The sequence below is a fragment of the Muntiacus reevesi genome, chromosome 3 (assembly GCF_963930625.1).
Source record: "Muntiacus reevesi chromosome 3, mMunRee1.1, whole genome shotgun sequence".
Classification (NCBI taxonomy): domain Eukaryota; kingdom Metazoa; phylum Chordata; class Mammalia; order Artiodactyla; family Cervidae; genus Muntiacus; species Muntiacus reevesi.
In genome coordinates, this window is record NC_089251.1 from 24,883,736 (window position 1) to 24,904,588 (window position 20,853).

At 46.7% G+C, this 20,853-nt stretch overlaps 1 protein-coding gene across 1 annotated transcript in view; it reads left to right on the forward strand.

Moving 5' to 3' along the window:
* Window positions 1-710: 710 nt before the first annotated feature.
* The window catches only part of KCNS3 (potassium voltage-gated channel modifier subfamily S member 3), a 46,106-nt gene continuing 25,963 nt past the window's right edge, over window positions 711-20,853 (forward strand). Inside the window, exon 1 of the mRNA XM_065927195.1 lies at window positions 711-849. The gene's annotated coding sequence lies outside the window, so the exon portion shown is untranslated. The remainder of the gene's footprint in view (window positions 850-20,853) is intronic.

Below are 20,853 nucleotides of genomic sequence, written 5' to 3' on the forward strand. Positions count from 1 at the left end.
TCCGAGGCGTCTCCCTCCGAACCCCTCGTCCATCCTTCGGGAAGGGGACCGACTCGTCCTCCTTTCCGCTCAGTGCTCACGTCCGCCAGCTCTTCTGACTTGGTAAGTGGAGAAACGGAGCGTATGAAACAATCTTGAAGACACTGTGCACGAGTCTTCAGGCAGCGGGGCTGGTGGTAAACAGGATCTGGGGCTGCTTCCTTCGCACTTTGTTTTAAAACAACTTGGGGGCCCCAGTCCTTGGGAATAAAATTCCGGCAAATTCGCAGAGCTGTGCTTGAGGGCGAAGAGGCGTTGCGGGAGCCGCCGGGCCCGTAGAGGAGGTCATCGGTCTCCCGCAGGGTCAAGGTGCACCCATCCCCGGAGGGCGCGCAGGTGGGAGGCGCGGGGCGCGCTCCTGCTGCTCCCGCCCGGACCCGGCGCGCCGCCCCGGGGGTGACTCTGCACTTGGGTCCGGGCGGGGGCGCGCGCCCTGTGGGGCCGCCTCTCAGTCTATCCAACAGTCCGCTCGTCGCGCGGCCGGAGTCCCGCAGCCGGCTATCGCCCGCGGCACCGCGCCGCGCCCTCGGCCCGGAGCGCCGACTGAGAGCCTGAAGCCAGGCGGCGGGCGGAGCTGCGACCAATGGGGCGGCGGCCGAGAGGGGGGCTCCGCCCCGCCCCGCCCCGCCGGCGGCTCCCGGGCGCCTAGCTCCTGCCGGACTGGACGGACAGACCGACCGACGCAGGCCACCGGGCTCTCCTCGCCGCCGGCGCGGCGGGCGCGGGGCCGCGCGGGGACGCCTGATCGCTGCAGCGCGGGCGGGCGGCCGCGCGGAGCGGAACCAGCCAAAGGCGCCGGGACGCCTGCAGGTACATGCTCGTGTCCCCTCCTCCCCGCGCGCTCCGGAGACTTCTCCGTGCGACCCCGCAACTTTCCCCATCATCTGCTGCCCAGCCCCGCCGTGGCCCAGGTCACGAGTGCACGACCCCCGCAGACCTACAGCTGCAGGGAACTTGGCGTTCTGCGGGGTGCGCCTGTCTCCGGCTCGCTCCATCCTCCGGTCCCCAGAGCCCGTCGTCGCTGGACCCCTAAGGATCCGCCTGTTGCGCGAGCCGCCGGCAACCGAGACAGTGTCTGGTCCCTCGGAAAGCCGCAGGGAGGGTGTCTAGAATCCATTCTTGGGCGCCGGGTGGGGGACGGATGGAGGCTGGAGAATCCAGGAGCGGCGTAAAGGCGGCAGTTCGCGGAGGGGCAGCCCCGGGGCGTTTCCTTAGCCGGGAAGCCGTTCCTTCTCTTCCTAGAGAAGAGGAGGAGGCGCTTTCCGGACGGCTGTAAGTGCTTCCCTGGCCGCCTGCTCCGCCTTCTCCCTGTCATTCTTCCCTCCCCTTTGCCCCGCAGCGGTGCAGGGCGCCCCGCGACAGTTGCTGGGATGAGCGCACCCCGGGCGCAGGGCGCTGGCTCCGGTGCCGCGCTGCGCCCGGGGACTGCTGGCCCGCTCCGGCTGGGAGCCGCTTGGGGCTGGCAGGGCCCTTGTCAGGTCGCCCGCCGACCGTGCGTCTGGATCAGTGGTCGTGATGGGAGTGGGTACTTCGGGGTCGCAAACTTCCATTTCCCGCGCCCGGCTGGTTGGCTGCCCGACTTCTCGAGGTGAATCGGCTGGCGAGCGAGCCAGACCTGCTGGCAGGGGCCGCGGCGAGCCGGGCTGGGCGCCTTTCGCATTGCAGGGATAATTTCGAACAACCTACCCCCCGCACGCACCCCCACCCCGCGCGCTTCTCCTGCTCTGCCTCTTGTGGTCTCTTTAGGGAAAGGAGCACCCTTTGCGCCATTGGTGTCTGAGCGTCTCGGCTAGGGACCTTGAGACGGTAGCCTAGGTCAGGCAACCCAGGACAGGGGTGGAGGGCAACGGAGAAGCACCTCTACCCGCCAGAATGACCCTGGAAGTCCTGGTTTGAGGCTGGGGCGTGGAGGGGGTGTTTCTCATCGCCCTCTGACTTGAGTTTTGTCTTTCATCTCACACGCCTCCAGAGTAGGGCAGGTTAGAAAACCAGGTCAGAAACCTTCCCATCCCTTTTCAGGTATTTGCTTAAGGGATTTGCATAAGCATTCACTTAGAACTGGGTAAGTTACCCCTTGTTGCTCCCTTTTCTGACTACTTGCAAATACCTGCCCAGGTAAACAGAATGCAAGCTTTTTCCTGAGCACCTGCTGTCTTGCTAAAAGCAGACTCCCTAGTCCTTCTTTCTGCACATGTCTCAGGCTGAGAGAGGGTGGCATTGATTGTGTGGTTGAACTTGCTGTACTAGGTTTCATTCTTTACCCGGCTGGTAAACTGCTTAAGGACATTGATTCACTCATTCTGTGTTTACAACCAGACCACAGCGGATGGGCCAGGCCTTGGTCATATGCAGTAAGGTGAAGTTTCTGCTCCTAGTTTTTTTTTTTTTTTTAAATTTCTCATCAGATTCCTTTCTTCTCCTGTTCTAATATTAAGTTAGTCATTTCAGAACTAGGAATGATCAGTATTGGGGTAGGGAGAAGATGATCATGAAGTACTCAGAAACTCAGAATCCAGAGCTTGCTGTGAATATTTTAAGGAGACTTGCAGAATCTGTTTTGCCTCTGTTTTGTGTCTGAGCCATCATTACCTGGAAAATCAGCCTGAACAAGAAAAGCCCTTAATGAATGCAGCAAAGCTAAGGTTTTGCTGGTCAAGTATGTGAGAGCAAATGGGGAGGTTGGAAGCAATCTTCGTTCTGTTCAGAAATATTAAAATATTAAAAAGCCAATGCTTTGACGCTTGAGCTTGCCAGCAAAGCACCGGCTAAGTTTTTTCTTCTTCCTTATAATTTTAAAGAAAAGGAGGGAAGAGGGGCACTTCAGCCACCTCTTCTGTGTTCAGTGAATTTTGCCTGTCACTGTCATCCTTCAGAGACTGCCTCCCTGTTCTACCAGAGTTCTCCATCTGCCCTGTGTCTGGCATTTGGGGCTGGGATGTGTGTCACCTCTAAGAGAGCAGGCATCACAATGGTTTCCCTCCTCCTCTTTTTTTTTTTAGCCATGCCTCGAGGCATGTGGGATCTTCATTCTCCAGTTCCCCAGACAAGGGGGAACCCAGGCCCGCTGCAGTGGAAGTGTGGAGTCTTAACCACTGAACTGCCAGAGAAGTCCTCTTCTTTATCCACCTGCAATGTGGGAAACCTGGGTTTAATCCTTGGATTAGGAAGATCCCCTGAAAAAGGGAAAGGCTACCCACTCCAGTATTCTGGCCTGGAGAATTCCCTGGAGTAGCAAGGAATTCCATGGAGTTGCAAAGAATTGGACACAACTGAGCGACTTTCGCTTTTCATCACAATATCTGCCTATAAAACAAAAGCATTTATTGGCTGGATAACATATGCCAGCTACTCTGCCTGGCACTTTTCCAGGCATTATCTCATTTAATCCTCAAAACACTCCCATTGGGAAGTGTGGCTTCCCTTCTTGGTCACAGTGTTTCTGTGGGAACCAGCAATAGATGGAGCCCCTGCAGGGTGCCCTGAGCTGATGGGAGACCGCAGGATGGGGCTGGACCCGAGATCTCACTAGCAGGCAAAGACAGCTACCCAGGGGGGTTTGCTTACTGTCCCTGCTGATCAGGTGTCAAAAAGGTAGATCTGCCCAAGTACCACGTGTGTGAAAAACCTACTAAGACTGGGGACCTGGGCTCCAGCCTGATTTCTATGTGCTCATGGCTCCTAGACTTACTTTGCTTCTCATTTAGCTGTGAGGATCTTGATGCTGAACATTGTTGTTACCCTGAATGAGGCACTATGATGAAAGCTCTTGATGCATTAACTCATTTCATCCTGATGACAACCTTATGAGATAGGCTCTTATAACACCCCATTTTTTATTTTATTGGCTTAAATGACAGAAAAAAAAATCTACAGTTCTAGGGGCTAGCAGTCCCAAATCAAGTTTGCACACAGGCAACACTTCCTCCAGAATCTCTATGGGGAATCTGTTCTTGGCCTAGTCCAGTTTTGGGTGGCTCCAGGCATCCCTTGGCTTATTGCTACAAAACTCTGATCTCTGCCCCTGTGAATCACCCTATTGTAGATGAGAAAAAAGAGACAATTGAGTATCATGTGCAAAGTCACATAGTGAGGATGATGGGAAGCTAGAATTCTGTCCCTGGCAGTCTGGCTGTGAAGTTGGAGCCACTGCTCTATCCCCTTTTGTGTATCACTGTAGCCCTGACCCTGTGCCCTGCGCTTAGTAGGACTCAGGCTGGGCTTGTTGGATGGTGACCTTGGAAGGTGGCTTGCTGTTACGAAGCAACTTTTTGGTTGCTTCTCCCCTTGAACTCCCCATCTCCCCTTCCCCCTTTTCCACATATCCCCTTGAAAAGAAACTTGAAAACTATGCTAGAAAAAAATATCCTTTTTTCTTTAGCCAATGTTATCCTCTCTCCAATGGAACTCTGCCCAGCTGGTAGGGAAAAAGGGAAACAGACCATAAAGGTCATGGGGTAGGTAAACATTATGGCTATTTCCAGAAAGGATGTTTATTATCAGTGAGAAATCCAGGAAAATCACAGGACATTGCCCTTTCTGTCAAATCCATTAAAAAAGCCAGCCAGTAACCAAGTCACAAAAAGTTATTGTGTGATTACCTGATGCTGGAAAAGATTGAAGGCAAAAGGAGAGGCGAGCAGCAGAGGATGAGATGGTGAGATAGCATCACCGACTCAATGGATGTGAATTTGAGCAAACTCTCTGTGAGATGGTAGGACAGAGGGGCATAGTGAGCTACAGTCCATTTCACAAAGAATCACTAAGTACATGACTCAGTGACTCAACAACAACAATAACCACCTTGTGCCCAGTACTGCAGGCACTAAGGACAGGCAGAATCTAAGATATATTCTGCAAGCTTGAACTTACAGTGGACTTGGAGACTTAAGATTAGCATGCATAAGACAGAACCACACAAAATACTAAATATGAGTCCTGATAAAAATCACATTGACTTTGTCATCTTGTCTAGCCTATTGCAGTTTGCAGAAACCTCACAAGGTTATCTGGAGAAGGAAATAGCAACCCACTCCAGTATTCTTGCCTGGAGCATCCCAGGGACAGAGGAGCCTGGTGGGCTGCTGTCTATGGGGTCGCACAGAGTCGGATACAACTGAAGCGACTTAGCAGCAGCAGCAGCACAAGGTTATCTCATTTCAGTTCTCGCAGTAATCGAGTGCAATAAGTGACAGGCTAAGGGAAGGTTAGGAAGTCCAAGTTACAGATGAAAAAAATAAGGCAAAGTGAGTGAGACTTGGATTTGGCCATTTCTAGGAAATGGCATCCCAGTCCAGTATTCTTGCCCGGGAAATCTCATGGACAGAGGAGCCTGGCAGGCTCCATGGGGCTGCAGAGAATTGGACACGCCTGAGCTAGCAACACACACAGGAGTCTTCTGACTCTAGGCCATCATTTTTGTGTCTCATAAGGAGGACAGTGGGTGGGGAGGGTCTTGGAGGAGGTGGAGTTTGAATTTCATCCTGGAGCTGGAGTTTGGCTGTTACTCTTGGCTAGCTAGAATGCTTAGTTGGGGCAGGGGAGAAGAAGAACCCTTTACTGTTGTTGTTTTATTTTTGCTTTCAGTGACCTCGTAGGTGAAACTTGGAGAGAAATCACTATTGTGATGAACACAACAAGAAAATTTGGAGTGTGCAGTCCAGTGTAGAAGCTGGTTTAGAAAAAGTCCATCCTTGTCTTCCTTTATCATTTCTTAAGATCAGCCTTTGCAACTTTGCAACATACATCTATGGGCTATAAAAGTTAACTCCTCTTGCTAAGCTCTAAGTAGTTCCTAGATTAGTGTGTAGTATTTTTTTTTGTTTGTAGACAAAGGGGTCTTGCTCTCCTTGGGATCCTGCAGAGCCTTGCTTGATGTTTGTTTTATCTTTCAAAAGTTTTTCCAGCACATTTCTGCTTACATCCTATTGATCAGAATTATGTAAGAGGCAGAGAAAGAAAGCAGCCTTTTATTAAAAAATTAAATATAATTATTAAGCTTTTTAACTGTTGTATAGTTGATTAACAATGTTATGTTAGTTTTAGGTGTACAGCAAAGTGATTCAGTTATACATGTATATGTATCTATTCTTTTTTTTTAAAATTCTTTTCCTGTTTAGGTTGTTACATAATATTGAGCAGAGTTCCTTTCTGCACCATGGTTTGTTTGCAGTAGATACCTTATAAAATTGTCTTTAATTGCACACGTGTTGGATGATAATGACCCAAGACCTCCTTTTAGCCAGTAACACTATAGATAAGCAATGCATTTCAATATTCTTGCCTGGAGAAGCTCATGGACAGAGCAGCCTGGCGGGCTACAGTCCGTGGGATCCCAAAGAGTTGGACACGACTTAGCATTATAGATGAGCAGTTAGTGCTGATAGAAGCTGATAGCAGCTGATAGCAACTGGCTTCAGTGTGTTTGCTGAAGTCCCCAACAAATGAAGCATCCTGCTGATGTCCTGAGCAGATCACCTGAGCCCAGCTGAGCACCCAGCAGATGCTCACCCACGTTGACTTAATGATTAGCTTCTGTGGTCGTATATCTATCCTCTTTACATACACAGATTTGCACAAGCTTTTATTCAGCAGGTGTTTGAGTACCTACCCTGTATTACGTACTAGTCTGGGGCTGGTGAGGAGACAGATGTTAGACAAATGAATGCAAGACTTAAGTAGTGGCAAGAGTGCTAAAGAATTGCATCTGGGAGAGTAGCAGGGATGGGGGTGCGACGCTAGTTTAGGTGGGGGAGCTGGGAAGACATTACTGAGGAAGAGACTTTTCTTTCTGAGAGGCGAAGAGGACTTTATCACATTGAAAAGGCAGAGAGAGAGATTTCCGGGCTGCGGAGGGTGTGAAGATTCTAAGACAGGAATGAACCTGGACAGTTGGAGGTACTCTAGGAGAATCAGCCAAGGTGCTGGGAGGAGTTCAGAGAGGAAAGCAGGGGCCAGGTCACGCTGTGCACTTAGGGCCAAGTTCAGGATCTTAAGAGTTTATCACCAGGGCTCTGGGGAGGAGTTCATGGATTTGTGGCAGGGGAGTGTCAGGAGCCAGTTTATGGTTCTAGAAGATCACCTGTGAAGGCTGTGAAAATGAGATTAGAGATGAAGAGACTGGAGAGGTTCAATGGCATGGCCATTGGGAGGCTGGTTAGAGGCATTTTGGAGAGGTGAGACTTCAAGCCAGCTGGGACTGAGTGAGAATGAATAGGGAGTGAGGAAGTGTAGATCCTACAGGTGTAGGTCAGTTATGAAAGGAAACAGACACGGGGTGAGGGCAGGGGAGGCCTGGCGTCTATGTCTGTCCGTGTGGAAGGCGACTGTGGCTGAGGTTAGGAAGCTGAATCCAGCTCCTGCATAAACCATCGCGCACACATCTCTGAATGGGGAGTTATACAACACTAGCTTCTCTGGTGGCTCAGAGGTTAAAGTGTCTGCCTGCAATGCTGGAGACCTGGGTTCGATCCCTGGGTCGGGAAGATCCCCTGGAGAAGGATATGGCAACCCACTCCAGTATTCTTGCCTGAAGAATCCCATGAACGGAGAAGCCTGGTGGGCTACAGTCGGACACGACTGAGCAACTTCACTTACTTACTTAGCACTTCTAGAAGGTTAGATGTTCCTCTGGCTTGGTCTCCAGTCACTGAGTAAGTTTGAGTGTGTTACTTGTCCTTCCCTGCTTTTCTCCCCACAACCTGGCAATTTTATGATTAAAAAAAATAGATGATCTTTCTACAAATATTCTTCTTCCATAGAGTCATTTAGATGTGTTAATTTGGATCATTTTTATAAATTGAATTAGGAGAACTGTGAGTGGGTATGTGGGAACATTTGTGGTGAGATTCTAAGCATTTGCTCTTTGATGATCACCAGCAAGCTGCTTTCAAATTGACTTAAATGGAAAGACATCCGTGATCAGTGTGCTGCCGGGGAGATGCGGAGCCTCTCCCAAGATGTATGGGGGCGAGGCCCGATGGGGAGCGTCAGGCATGGCTAGAAGCCAACTTTTTGCATCTCAGTGGAATCCTTCTTTACCGGGTCTTCCTCATCACATGGGACTCTTCCTCTGTACCCATGGGGATCCCGTAAAAAGATGCAAGAGAGTGACATATGGTCTATCATCTGGGAACCCACGTGTAGCAGAATATGCTGGCCTGAAGATCAACAAGGAACATCACAGGGAGCCTGATGGAGTCTTGAAGAAGTGATGAACTACCCAGTGACCAATCAATCATTGAAGGGAATGACAGCATAAACAGGACCATGGAATTGAAAATTCCTCCAAAGATCAGTGAAGAGGCATCTGCCTCTTGAAGGCTGCTTTCAGTAGTGCTCACTTATATCCTGACAAATCATTAGTGTGTTCAGATGAAAGAATGCCAGCAGACTAACATTTTGGGCTTGAACATGTTTGCATTTTTTTTTGCTTTCATTCTTCTGTCATCTGGTTTGGCTTTCCTAAGTCCTGATTGGCCTGCCAAGGTGAACCTAAAATCACGTGCTTGGGCTTTCCTGGTGGCTCAGGTGGCAAAGAATCTGCCTGCAATGCAGGAGATCCCAGTTCAGTTCCTGGGTTGGGAAGATCCTCTGGAGAAGGGAGGGGCTACCCACTCCAGTATTCTCCCATAGACGGAGGAGCCTGGTGGACTACAGTCCATGGGGTCGCAAAGAGTCGGACACAACTGAGTAACTAACAGTTAACACTTATGGTTTACTTAAGATAACAAATTTATTGGCTAAAGAGATGGGAGAACTCCAGGGTTAAAGACTGTAGTTTGCAGATTTGGACAGAGACGAGATGCCTGGATTCTGGCAAGGGTATTTCTGTGTTTTGGTCTTTGAGGTCAATAAATCATAGATTCTGGGTAGTGTTTTTCTTGTGGGTTCTTAAGATCCCAGTTTCTAAGTGTGGTACCCTCATGAGGGGGTGTCATGAGAATCCACCTGCCAATGCAGGAGATGTGGGGTGGATCCCTGGGTTGGGAAGATTCCCTGGAGAAGGAAATGGCAACCCATTCCAGTATTATTGCCTGGAGAATTCATGGACCCAGGAGCCTGGTGAGCAACAGTTCACGGGGTTGCAGAGAGTAGGACACAGCTGAGCGACTAAACAATAGCACCAGCTCATGAGGACCCTGCCCACCCTCCTCCTCTTAGTGATGAGCTCTTGCCTGACCAAGACTTAGCCCCTGGCTGTTTCAGGGTTGAAGCTTCTTGGTGAAGCTTGTCTCCTCATCCCTAAATGTGTAAATAAAAAGTGTCATCATGTAAGAGTGTCTATCTTTCTATCTTTGCGGAAGTATAAAAAGGTATCAGTATCCTCATACCTTCTCATCACCTCCTTAAGTCATACATCCTACGGTGTAGGCGCTCCGGATATGCAAAAATAGGAATCTCATGAAAGTTCATATGGTGCCTGAGAGCTTTACCTTTAAGCCGTTTCCCCAAGCTTCTGGATCTAATTAGAAATCAAATGTCAGCGTGGTGCCTCTTTTTGGTGATGAGCCCTGAATTCCCTTCTTCCAGCTCCTCCAGACTTAAAATGTGGAAGCTGCAGCACACTTTGCCTTCTCATCTCATGTCTTTTATTCGGGGCTTTGAAGTAGAGAGTATCCAGTAAGATGTACAGTTATGTAACGTGACCCTCACAGCTCCTGAGTTAGCTTTTACTTGCTTTTTTACCAGTTGCTTCTCTCACCCACATCAGCAGATAAGAGCTCACCAGCAAACCCTTCATTTGTAAGTTAGTATCAGCAACTTGGAAATAATCCCCACTTAAATGCTATTTCTGTTGCAGGGCGGGGCTGTGTTCCCTCCCTGTTATTTGACTGGAGGGCAAACTATGGTGGAGGTAAGGAAGATAATGGCGACCTCCTTCATGCACACACTGCTACACTCAGCGCCCCAACCCTCCACTAGGCCACCGCTGACCCACTGCCTCTGCCTGAGACTCCTGGACACTCACGGGCAAGTCTGGGTCAGTCTCTTGTGGGTCATGGCTCCTTTCTCCTGGGTCCTGGTGCCCCCAAGTTTCTATTTGTGCCCTCCAAGAGTCTGTTGCCCCAGTCCTGTTTAAGTTCTAGTGGCTCCATGGTGAGTTAATGGTGACCTCCTCCAAGAGGGCTTATGCCATACCCAGCTCTAGTGCACCCAGAACCCTTACCCCCACAGCGGTCCACTGCTGACCTGTACCTCCTCAGGAGACACCCAAACAAACAAACAAAAAAACAGTTCTGTCTCAGTCTCTGTGGAAGCTCGAATCAAGATTGCCTGGAGAAATATGAAAAACCTCAGATATGCAGATGACACCACCATTATGGCAGAAAGTGAAGAAGAACTAAAGAGCCTCTGGTGCTCAGTGGCTTGTCATGTCTGACTCTTTGCGACCCCATGGACTGTAGCCCACTAGGCTCCTCTGTCCATGGGCTTCTCCAGGCAAGAATACTGGAGTGGGTTGCCATGCCCTGCTCCAGGGGATCTTCCTAACTCAAGGATCGAACCCAGATCTCTTAAGGCTCCTGCATCACAGGCAGATTCTTTACTGCTGAGCCAGCCGGGAAGCCCCTAGAGCCTCTTGATGAAAGTGGAAGAGGACAGTGAAAAAGTTGGCTTAAAGCTCAACATTCAGAAAACTAAGATCATGGCATCTGGTCCCATCACTTCATGGCAAAGAGATGGGAAAACAGTGGAAACAGTGTCAGACTTTATTTATTTTTTTTTGGTCTCCAAAATCACTGTAGATGGTGACTGCAGCCATGAAATTAGAAGATGCTTGCTCCTTGGAAGAAAAGCTATGACCAACCTAGACAGCTTATTAAAAAGCAGAGACATTACTTTGTCAACAAAGGTCCATCTAGTCAAAGCTATGGTTTTTCCAGTACTCATGTATGGGTGTGAGAATTGGACCATAAAGAAAGCTGAGCACCAAAGAATTGATGCTTTTGAACTGTGGTGTTGGAGAAGACTCTTGAGAGTAACTTGGACTGCAAGGAGATCCAACCAGTCCACCTAAAAGAAATCAGTCCTGAATATTCATTGGAAGGACTGATGCTGAAGTGGAAGCTCCAATACTTTGGCCACCTAATGCGAAGAACTGACTCGTTTGAAAAGATCCTGATGCTGGGAAAGATTGAAGGTGGGAGGAGAAGGGGACGACAGAGGATGAGATGGTTGGATGGCATTGCCGACTCAATGGACATGAGTTTGAGTAAACTCTGGGGGTTGGTGATGGACAGGGAGGCCTGGCATGCTTCAGTCCATGCCTGTAGGCCAGACGTGCATGCTGCAGTCGCAAAGAATTGGACATGACCGAGCAACTGAACTGAACTGAACTGAACTGAAATGCTATTAGATGTTGGGGTTAAGATTCAGAATGCCCCATGAAGGCAGAGTTAAGTCATAAGGAGTGGAACTGGAGGTGGTTTTGAGCCGTGCACATCTGGGACTGTGTGGTGTAGACAGGAGGGGATGGAGTTGTCTCTCTAGGGTACAGGGTCCTACCCCACACATCAATCTACACAGACACACACCCTACACACTCTAGAGGAGGAAGGGTCCCATTAGTGTGGGCTGATTAGCTGATTGGACAAAGTAGACAGATCCACAAAAAGTACCGTATCGGGTAGAGAGTTCCAGTTTTAAGCATGAAAAGAGTTCTGGAGTTTCAGATGGTGTTTGCACAGTATTATGAATGCTTTTAATACTGTTGAGCTGTATACTTCAGAATGGTTGAGAGGGTAAATTTTAGGTCATGTATATTTTACCACAATAAAAAAATCAGAAAAAAAAATTGAGATTGCATTGCTGTGAAATTGCGTTTTCAAATGTTTTGGTCTCAGGACCTTTATATGCTTAAAAGGCTTTGTTTTAAACTTTTGTTAATGTGAAAGTTGCTCAGCCGTGTTGAACTCTTTGCAACCTCATGGACTATGTAGTCCATGGAATTCTTCAGGCCAGAGTACTGGGGTGGGGAGCCCTTCCGTTCTCCAGCAGAGCTTCCCAACTCGGGGATTGAACCCAAGTCTCCCACATTGCAGGCAGATTCTTTACCAGCTGAGCCACCAGGGAAGCCCAAGAATACTGGAGTGGGTAGCCTATCCCTTCTCCAATGGATCTTCCCAACCCAGGAGTTGAACTGGGGTCTCCTGCCTTGCAGGTGGATTCTTTACCAATTGAGCTACCAGGTAATGTTTATATTAGAAATGAAAATAGATACATTTCAAATTAATTATTAATTCATTTAAACTAATGATAATCTCATAACATGTTAACACATGGCATATTTTTATGAAAAATAACTATCTTTTTTAATTAACAAAATTATAAGTGACATTGTCTTTCACTTTTACAAGTTTATTTGTCTAGGTTAATAGAACACAATGGAATGCTTAGATTTGCTTCTCTGTTATGTTCTCAAATATCATATATCATCTGAAAAACTCCACAGGACACTTGCGAGAGAATGAGAAGGAAATAGGAAAATAACATCTTAGTTTATTATGAAAATAGTTTTGACCTCCTGAACCCTTTAAAGAATCTTAGGAACTCTAGAGGTCCCTGACGACACTTTGAGAACTACTTGGCTGGCTTGTGTGCATGCTCAGTCATGTCCAACTCTTTGCAACCTCATGGACTGTATAGCCTGCCAGGCTCCTCTGTCCATGGAATTTCCCAGGCAAGAATAATGGAGTGAGTTGCCATTTCCTCCTCCAAGGATCTTCCTGACCTGGGGATCGAACTCACATCTCCTGCGCTGGCAGGTGAATTCTTTACCACTGAGCCATCGGGGAATCACTTGAGAACTACTGCTACGGAATAAATCCACAGCCAAATTAACTTTTGGTTATGTTTTGTTTCTTTTCGTGTCATACTGTCTGATTTAGGACCTTCACAATTCCCTGTATTGTTTATCTATGATTTCAAGTGAAAAAACTAGGTGGCTCCTGAAAAAGAGAAGTATCATATCGTTCGTTGTTTTCAACCGTGCATTCCTATTTACTGTGGAATGAGGACTTCTGCTTAGAAGGTCAGGAAGAAAGTCTGCACTGGTCCAGAGATGGTGCCAAAGCCATCTCTGGGGCTCTGTCCACATCACTGCTGTGCTTGCTGGAGGGCTTGGGGTCTCTCCTTTTCTTCCTTCCTGTTCTACCCCGCCTTGTTCTTCCTTGTATGGAAAACTTTGAAACTCAGAGAGAAGTGAGCACCCTTAGGATATAGACTGGAGAAAGGAGAGGTGTGCAAATTAATTTTGATAAGTCAAATTGAAAACTCTTTTTTAACTCACTTTTTAATGCAACAGTAACAATAACAATTGATGAAAGCAACCACAGGATTGGAGACAATATTTGCTCTACCCATATCTGACAAAAGAAATTCTAGGGCATTTTAGGAATTTTTAATTTCTATGCTAGTCTACAGTTTGAATTTGCGACAGGTATACATGATCATAGGGCTTCCCTGGTGACTCAGACAGTTAAGAATCTGCCTGAAATGTAGGAAACCCAGTTTCAATCCTTGGGTTGGGAAGATCCCTTGGAGAAGGGAATGGCAACCCTCTTCGGGATTCTTGCTTGGAGAATTCCAAACTGGGGCTTCCCAGGTGGCCCTAGTGGTAAAGAACCCATGTGCCAATGCAGGAGATGTAAGAGACGCAGATTTGATCAGTGCATTGGGACATTCCCCTGGAGCAGGAATGGCAACCCACTATAGTATTCTTGGCTGGTGAACCCCGTGGACAGATGAGTCTGGCAGGCTATAGTCCATAGGGTCACACAGAGTTGGACATGACTGAAGTGACTTAGCATGCATGCATATGATCAAAGGGAAGAGTTTATAATCAAATATGGGGATCTCTATGTTATTGGCATTTTTGTTATTTGAGTGTTAAGTATTTACTCAAGGGTTGGCAAATTTTTTCTATGAAGGGCAAGATAGTAGTATTTTAGAATTTGAGGACCGTGCATTTTTGGTTATATCTATAAATGGTCCTAACATGATATTTTGATTTACTGTTTTTCAACTTGATGATGGTGTGAAAGCAATACACACTCAATAGAAACTATACTTTGAATTTTGAATTTTGTCTTTTTTCCAGACTCGGGATATGCCATTAGATTCTTTCTCATGATGTTGGGCAGTGGGAGCCAGCTGCAGCTCCCACTCAGTCACGTGATTCTGACTCGCATCCCCTGGGGATCTCATTATTTTATAATTTTTTTATATTGATAAAGTTTGGAGTGAGTCATAGTGGATAGTTCTGGGCAAAGCGTTAAAAAAAAAAGTCCTCCCAGCTTGGTTTCCAGGAGCTGGATGTGGATATTTGTGAAACATAAAAACATTTTTTCTCCCTTCCAAATAGTGGATTAGATGTTACATAAACCATCATATTTAAAATGTTAAGTGAAACTTCTTTTTTCACTCCATGAAATAAATAGTCTCTGTGACAACTTACTACAGCAACAGACATTTGGCTGTCTCAGAGAGTTTTGTTGTAAATATGTTGAGGATCTATGATTTAGCAAAATCTGTGACTCCTAGCAGCAATAGATGCTTTTCTACAATACTTTGGAAAGACCTTGATGTATCAGGGGCACAGACTAGGCAGAAATGATAGTTTGGTCAAACATTCTCATCCCACATCCTGGAGCCTCCAGGGAAGACTGTATGGTGTGAAGGCACCCTCCAAGCAGGCTTCTCCACTCTTGAGCAGGAAAATCCTTGTGTTTTTACCGTTAGGTGGAACATTCATTAGTCAGGATCCCTCCAGACTTCTCCCACTTGCCTGCAGTGTATCGGGTGCTGATGTCACTGTGTGTCGGTGATATTGCTGAGAAGTACAGACCTGTAAGCCCTGGCATGGTGCCTGTGTGGCTAGAGACGTGTGCGTGCATGTGTGTGCATGCATGTGTGTGCGTGCATGTGTGTGCACGTGTGCAGTCCTCACAAGAGAGTGTCCTGAAGAGATGACTCTGGAGCTCGTTTCTGGAAGACCAAACAGGAATTAACTGAAAAAGGAGGGAACCAAGGGGATAGCTTCAGTGAGATTTGGGAAAGAGAGTGTACCACATGGCTGGGGATGGGAAGGAATATGTCTTGGCCCAGGAAGAGGGTTGGAGGTAGATGGGTGGAGACAGTGGTTAGAGATACAGGCAGGAATATTCTGGCTTTGACATCTGTGGAAAGGAGTTTGAACTCTGTCCCGAACATCACACTGAGGAGCTACTGTAGGTTTATGGAAAGTGTAGACATGTTCTGACCCTTAGTTTTGAAAAGTCTCTGGCTGCCTGTGGAGAGGGAAGGGGTGTTAGTGAGAAGTAGGGGAGAGATGATGTCACTGACTTGACTACAAGTGGAATTTGGGGCATTAGAGAGGGACCTCAGTCACCCACAGATGTAATCTGACCTGTTCCTTGAGACCCGAGATCCCTTAGACTTCTACAGTATTCACGTCGTTGTTGTTTAGTCGCTCAGTCATGTCCCACTCTTTGTGACCCCATGGACTGTAGCCCACCAGGCTCCTCTGTCCGTGGGATTTCCCAGGCAAGAATACTGGAGGGGGTTGTCATTTCCTCCTCCAGGGGATCTTCCCGCCCCAGGGATCGAACCCAAGTCTCCTGCATTGGCAGGTGGCTTCTTTACCACTGAGACATCAGGGAAGCCCGAACATTTGTCATCCTCATGTTTATGTTCTAAGGTCAAGAATAGAGAACTCTGGGGGAAAGTTGAATGGGATTTTCAGCCACACATCACGTTCCTCTACCTGCAGCCCTCTAATTTCCTTTGGGTAATCATTCCTCCCTCTGTGGTTGTTGTCTTGGTGGGATGGTGGGTGTTAAGGATTCCCCTGAGATTCCTTCTGCCCCAGTCCAGCCATTGGATGGACAGACAGTTCGCCCAGCCTGTCAGGCGTCTGTCAGTGGAGGGACTGAAGGGTGGAGGATTCCACTGGTGTACTCCTTGCTCTCCCTGACCAGACCTCTTCTGTCAACTGTTTCTGTCTCCATGTCCTTCTGAAGTGCCCCAGCTCCTATCTGTTGCCACGTGTGGATCTTCAGGCTTCTCTTTGGCCCAGAGAGCTTCAGAGAGCCTTCTGATGGACACAGATTGGATTTATTAGTGAGCCACCCCTGTTGTTGTTGTTTGTATCCAAAGAGCCCTTGGTGTTGTGAGAAGTGTCTAGAGGCCTCACTTCATACCTGAGCACGAAGACTAACCTCACAGTATTTCCTACTGGTTTTGAAAGGGAAACAGGGCAAATGCAAGAACGGTATTGGCTGGAAGTGAGTGAGGGGTGTACTGAAAGAGATACAGGAGACTAAAGGCCTGCCGGTGAGTTTTGCTGGCCTCTCATTGTTGCTGTGAGTGAACCTGATGCAGGTGTGTCTACCTGGGGGGCTGGGGTCAGGGTCAAAATAGCATCAAAGAGATGGGTCAGTCTCCATGTACTTAGAATTCCAAGTCTTACTCAGATGACACTCAGGGCTCTGGCAATGCTTAATGCTAGAATAATAAGTATTTATATTGTGCTGTTCTTAGGTGGTGCAATGGTAAAGAATACACCTGTCAATGCAGGAGATGTGGGATCAATCCCTGGGTGGGGAAGATCCCCTGGAGAAGGAAATGGCAGCCCACTCCAGTATTCTGGCCTGAAAAATCCCTGGACAGAGGTGCCTGGTGGGCTGCAGCCCATGGGGTCACGAAAGAGTCGGACATGACTGAGCATGCACGGCCTTGGTCTTAGATTAAGTTTTGGGCAGATTCAGACTCAAGCAGTGTGGATCCAGAGTTTATCCTGAAGGCCAAGGGAGCCATCAGAGCATGTTAAGGTTGTGCATTTTATTTATTTATCTATCTTTTTTCCTGTTTTTTTTTTAAACTTAAATTGGAGGATAATTGCTTCACGTTGTTGTGTTGGTTTCTGCTACATGACAATGTGAATCAGCTGTAAGTGTACATATGTCCCCTCCCTCTTGAACCTCCCTCCCCTCCCTCCCATATCCCACCCCCTCTAGGTTGTCACAGAGCACCAGTCTGAGTTCCCTGTGTTGTACAAGGCTGTGCCTTTTAGAAGGTGACTTTAGCTTGGATGGTAGAATGAATTTGAGAGTAGAGAATGTGGACAGGCCTGGGGTGGGGAGGGCAGTCAGAGGTCCATTGAGTAAACCATGGGGAACACAGTGTGTCTGAATTGAAGCGGAGGCAGGAGAGAGAGGGGAAAGAAAGGGACTTGAGAGATGTTTGGGAACAGAGGATGAAGGGAAAGTGTATACGTGTTTTATTTCAAGGGCCCATTAGGACATTCGAATGGATATATCCAGGAGGCATTTCCGTGAATCCACCAGGTAGAGGGGGCTCTGGGCTGGAGATCCACACCTGGGCTCTTGAGTCGAGTTAAATTTTCAGGGAGAACAGCGAGATGAGAAACCCACAGGATGGGGGAAATGACACAAATTTGAGGTCCATAGGCTGTATCCAGGCTACAGATCCGTTGATTTGGCTTGCGGAATTAAAACATTAACCACGAAATTGATGACATTGAGAAAGTTGGGAAAGTTCCCGTAAAAATAAGATTAATGGATATCCTTGACAGCGTGGGGTCATCCGGCCCACAGATGCTCACAGATGAGGGGCAGTGATCCTTTTCTGTTAGGACTGGTGCTCTCCAGGACGTCACAGTGGCCAGGTGACCTCCTTTCTCATCTTACCTAGTCCCTGCAGCTATTTTATTTTGTGAACTCAGATTTAAGGTTCGGGAAGAGGAAGCAGAGTCTCATAGGAAACCAAGAATAAGTAGCCAGAGACGTGGCATCAGTGAACTGCAAGGACCGGGAGGTGGGCAGTGACAAATGCCTTAAACAAGCAGGTCATGCAGAGATGGGACATGAACTTCGGCTTTGGTCGTCTGGAGGTGCCTTTAGCAAAACACTTAGCATTAGGGCAAGTATTGAAGGAGAAGGAAGGATGAGTGTAAAAACTGTTTTCTAGAAGCTGTGTTGCAAGGAGGAATTTGGAAGATTTTTTTGTATTTTATTTATTTATTTATTTGACTGCTCCTGGTCTTAGTCACGGGGGATCTAGTTCCCTGACCAGGGATTGAATCTGGGCCCCCTGCTTTGGGAGTGTGGAGTCTTACCCACTGGACCACCAGGGAAGTCCCTATTTTGTGTAAATTTTTAATATGTGAGTGACTTGAGCATGTCTGTATAAGGATGTATGTGATATAAAATAGTACTTCCTTTATTTGTCCTTGACTTACCTTTTATAATTACAAGAAGTCCAGTCCTACTCTGCCTGATTGGCAGACTATCCTACCAGAAGAAGGTTGTTATTAAAACCACACGCTCCTGGGGTGTAGCATGGAGTGAGGTGTTTTATATATCTATGAAGATAGTGCTGTGAGCTTCAGACTTTATCAATATTAAAGGCAGCTTTGCTATTTTAATAGGTAAGCAGCAAAGCCTTCAAATGGGTAATTCTGCATTTTAAAAGCAGCAGGTTAAGTCAAGCAGTACCTATGTAGTGATTTCTTACGTCCGTTTATTCATGCCTTTGTAAGCTGTCCATTTCCTTTTTTAAATCATTTGCCAGGTGAAAGCTGTATGATGATCATATCAACCAGCATCACTTCTACTACATTCTGAGTTAGTGTGCTTTTATTGGTTGTATGCCACATGCCGATTTTTCTATTTACTTTTCTGTATTTGTTATGCTATAACTTGATCCATAACTTCTGTGTGTTAGAACTTATCTGTTTTGTCTTTGATGTAAAATTCTTTTTATTAAGGAATAAAATGTATCTCCCATCTGCAGTGGCCGATAAGTAAGCTCCTTTTCATCTGTGGTGACCACAGTTTCAAAAGCACATTTTGTGTGATTTTTCTTTCCTCCCAGTGGGCAACAGAGACTTTCAAATTCAACATGGTGTGGAAGCAGCCAGTAGCCAAGATATGTGATAAATGTCAACCAACTAATTGATTCATCAATCAACTCAGTATGTAATTTTTGAGAACCTCATATGTATCATGTGAGGTTCAAGGTGCTGGGGATACAGTGAAGCACAAGATAAAACTTTCTGCCTTTATGGGGCTCATATCCAAGTGGGGAAACAAACTATAAATAAGATAAAGAGACAAAGCATATGTCTCTATGTATATTAGGGATTAACAAATGCTAAGGAGAAAAAATACAGTAAGCAAGGGAGCTGGGAGTTTCATCGAGGGATATTTTAGATAGGGTAAACAAGGAAAGCGTCATTGAGAAGCTGTCATTTGAGTAAAGACCTGAAGGATGTGAGGAAGAAGGAGGTGGGATTCAATCACCTGGACGCAGAGCATTCCAGGCACAAAGATCAACCAGTGCAAAGGTCCTGAGGTAGGATTAAGGACTGTTGCAGAGACCAGTCCCTGCATTGGGAAGATCCCTTGGAGAAGGAAATGTCGAACCACTTCAGTGTCCTTGCCTGGCAAATCCCACTCACAGAGGAGCCTGGCGGGCTACAGTCCATGGGTCGCAGAGTTGGACACAGCTGAGTGAGCACGCAAACAGAGACCAGTATACCAGATGGTAGTGAAAGAGAGTGAGAAGAGTAGGAGATGAAATCAGATAAGTCAGGTCAGGGAAGGGAAATTTTAGTCTGAGTAAGATGGAAGTACTACTGGAGTAACATGAAGTGATTTACAATTTTACATTCTTAACTTTTTTCGTGCCATGGAATCCTTTGGCAGTCCTGGGGCATCTATGGACCACTTTTTAGAATAGCATTTTTAAATGCAAAAAAAAAAAAAGCCACAGAATATAAAACAATGCAACTGTATGGAAATACAGTTACCAGAATATTAAAACCAATTTATAACTTAGCAATATATATTCTTCTCTATTAATTCATTAAAGATGATCTAGCCATTTTGGATCACTGCAGCTCGTGGTGCACTGTTCTACCCAGTGGTAGCTTCTAATTTTTTCAGATGTTCTAGAACAGTGATAATGCCAAAGGTTTTTTTGTTTTGTTTTAATTTCTCTGACCATAGCTTTGACTAGACGGACCTTTGTTGGCAAAGTAATGTCTCTGCTTTTTAATAAGCTGTCTAGGTTGGTCTTAACTTTATTTCCAAGGAGCAAGCATTTTTTAATTTCATGGCTGCAGTCACCATCTGCAGTGACTTTGGAGCCCCTCAAAAATAAAGTCTGTCACTGTTTCCACTGTTTCCCCATCTATTTGCCATGAAGTGATGGGACTGGATGCCGTGGTCTTAGTTTTCTGAATGTTGAGCTTTAAGCCAACTTTTTCACTCTCCTCTTTGACTTTCCTCAAGAGGCTCTTTAGTTCTTCTTCACTTTCTGCCATAAGGGTGGTGTCATCTGCATATCTGAGGTTATTGAATTTCTCCCAGCAATCTTGATTCCAGCTTGTGTTTCGTTCATCCTCATAATGTACTCTGAGTATAAGTTAAATAAACAGGGTGACAATATACAGCCTTGACATACTCCTTTTCCTATTTGGATCCAGTCTATTGTTCCATGTCTGGTTCTAACTGTTGCTTCTTGACCTGCACACAGATTTCTTAGGAGGCAGGTAAGGTGGTCTGGTATTCCTATCTCTTTCAGAGTTTTCCACAGCTTGTTGTGATCCACACAGTCAAAGGCTTTGGCATAGTCAAAGCTATGGTTTTTCCGGTAGTCACGTATGGATTTGAGAGTTGGACTCTAAAGAAAACTGAGTGCTGAAAAATTGATGCTTTTGAACTGTGGTGTTGAAGAAGACTCTTGAGAGTCCTTTGGACTGCAAGAAGATCCTACCAGTCCATCCTAAAGGAC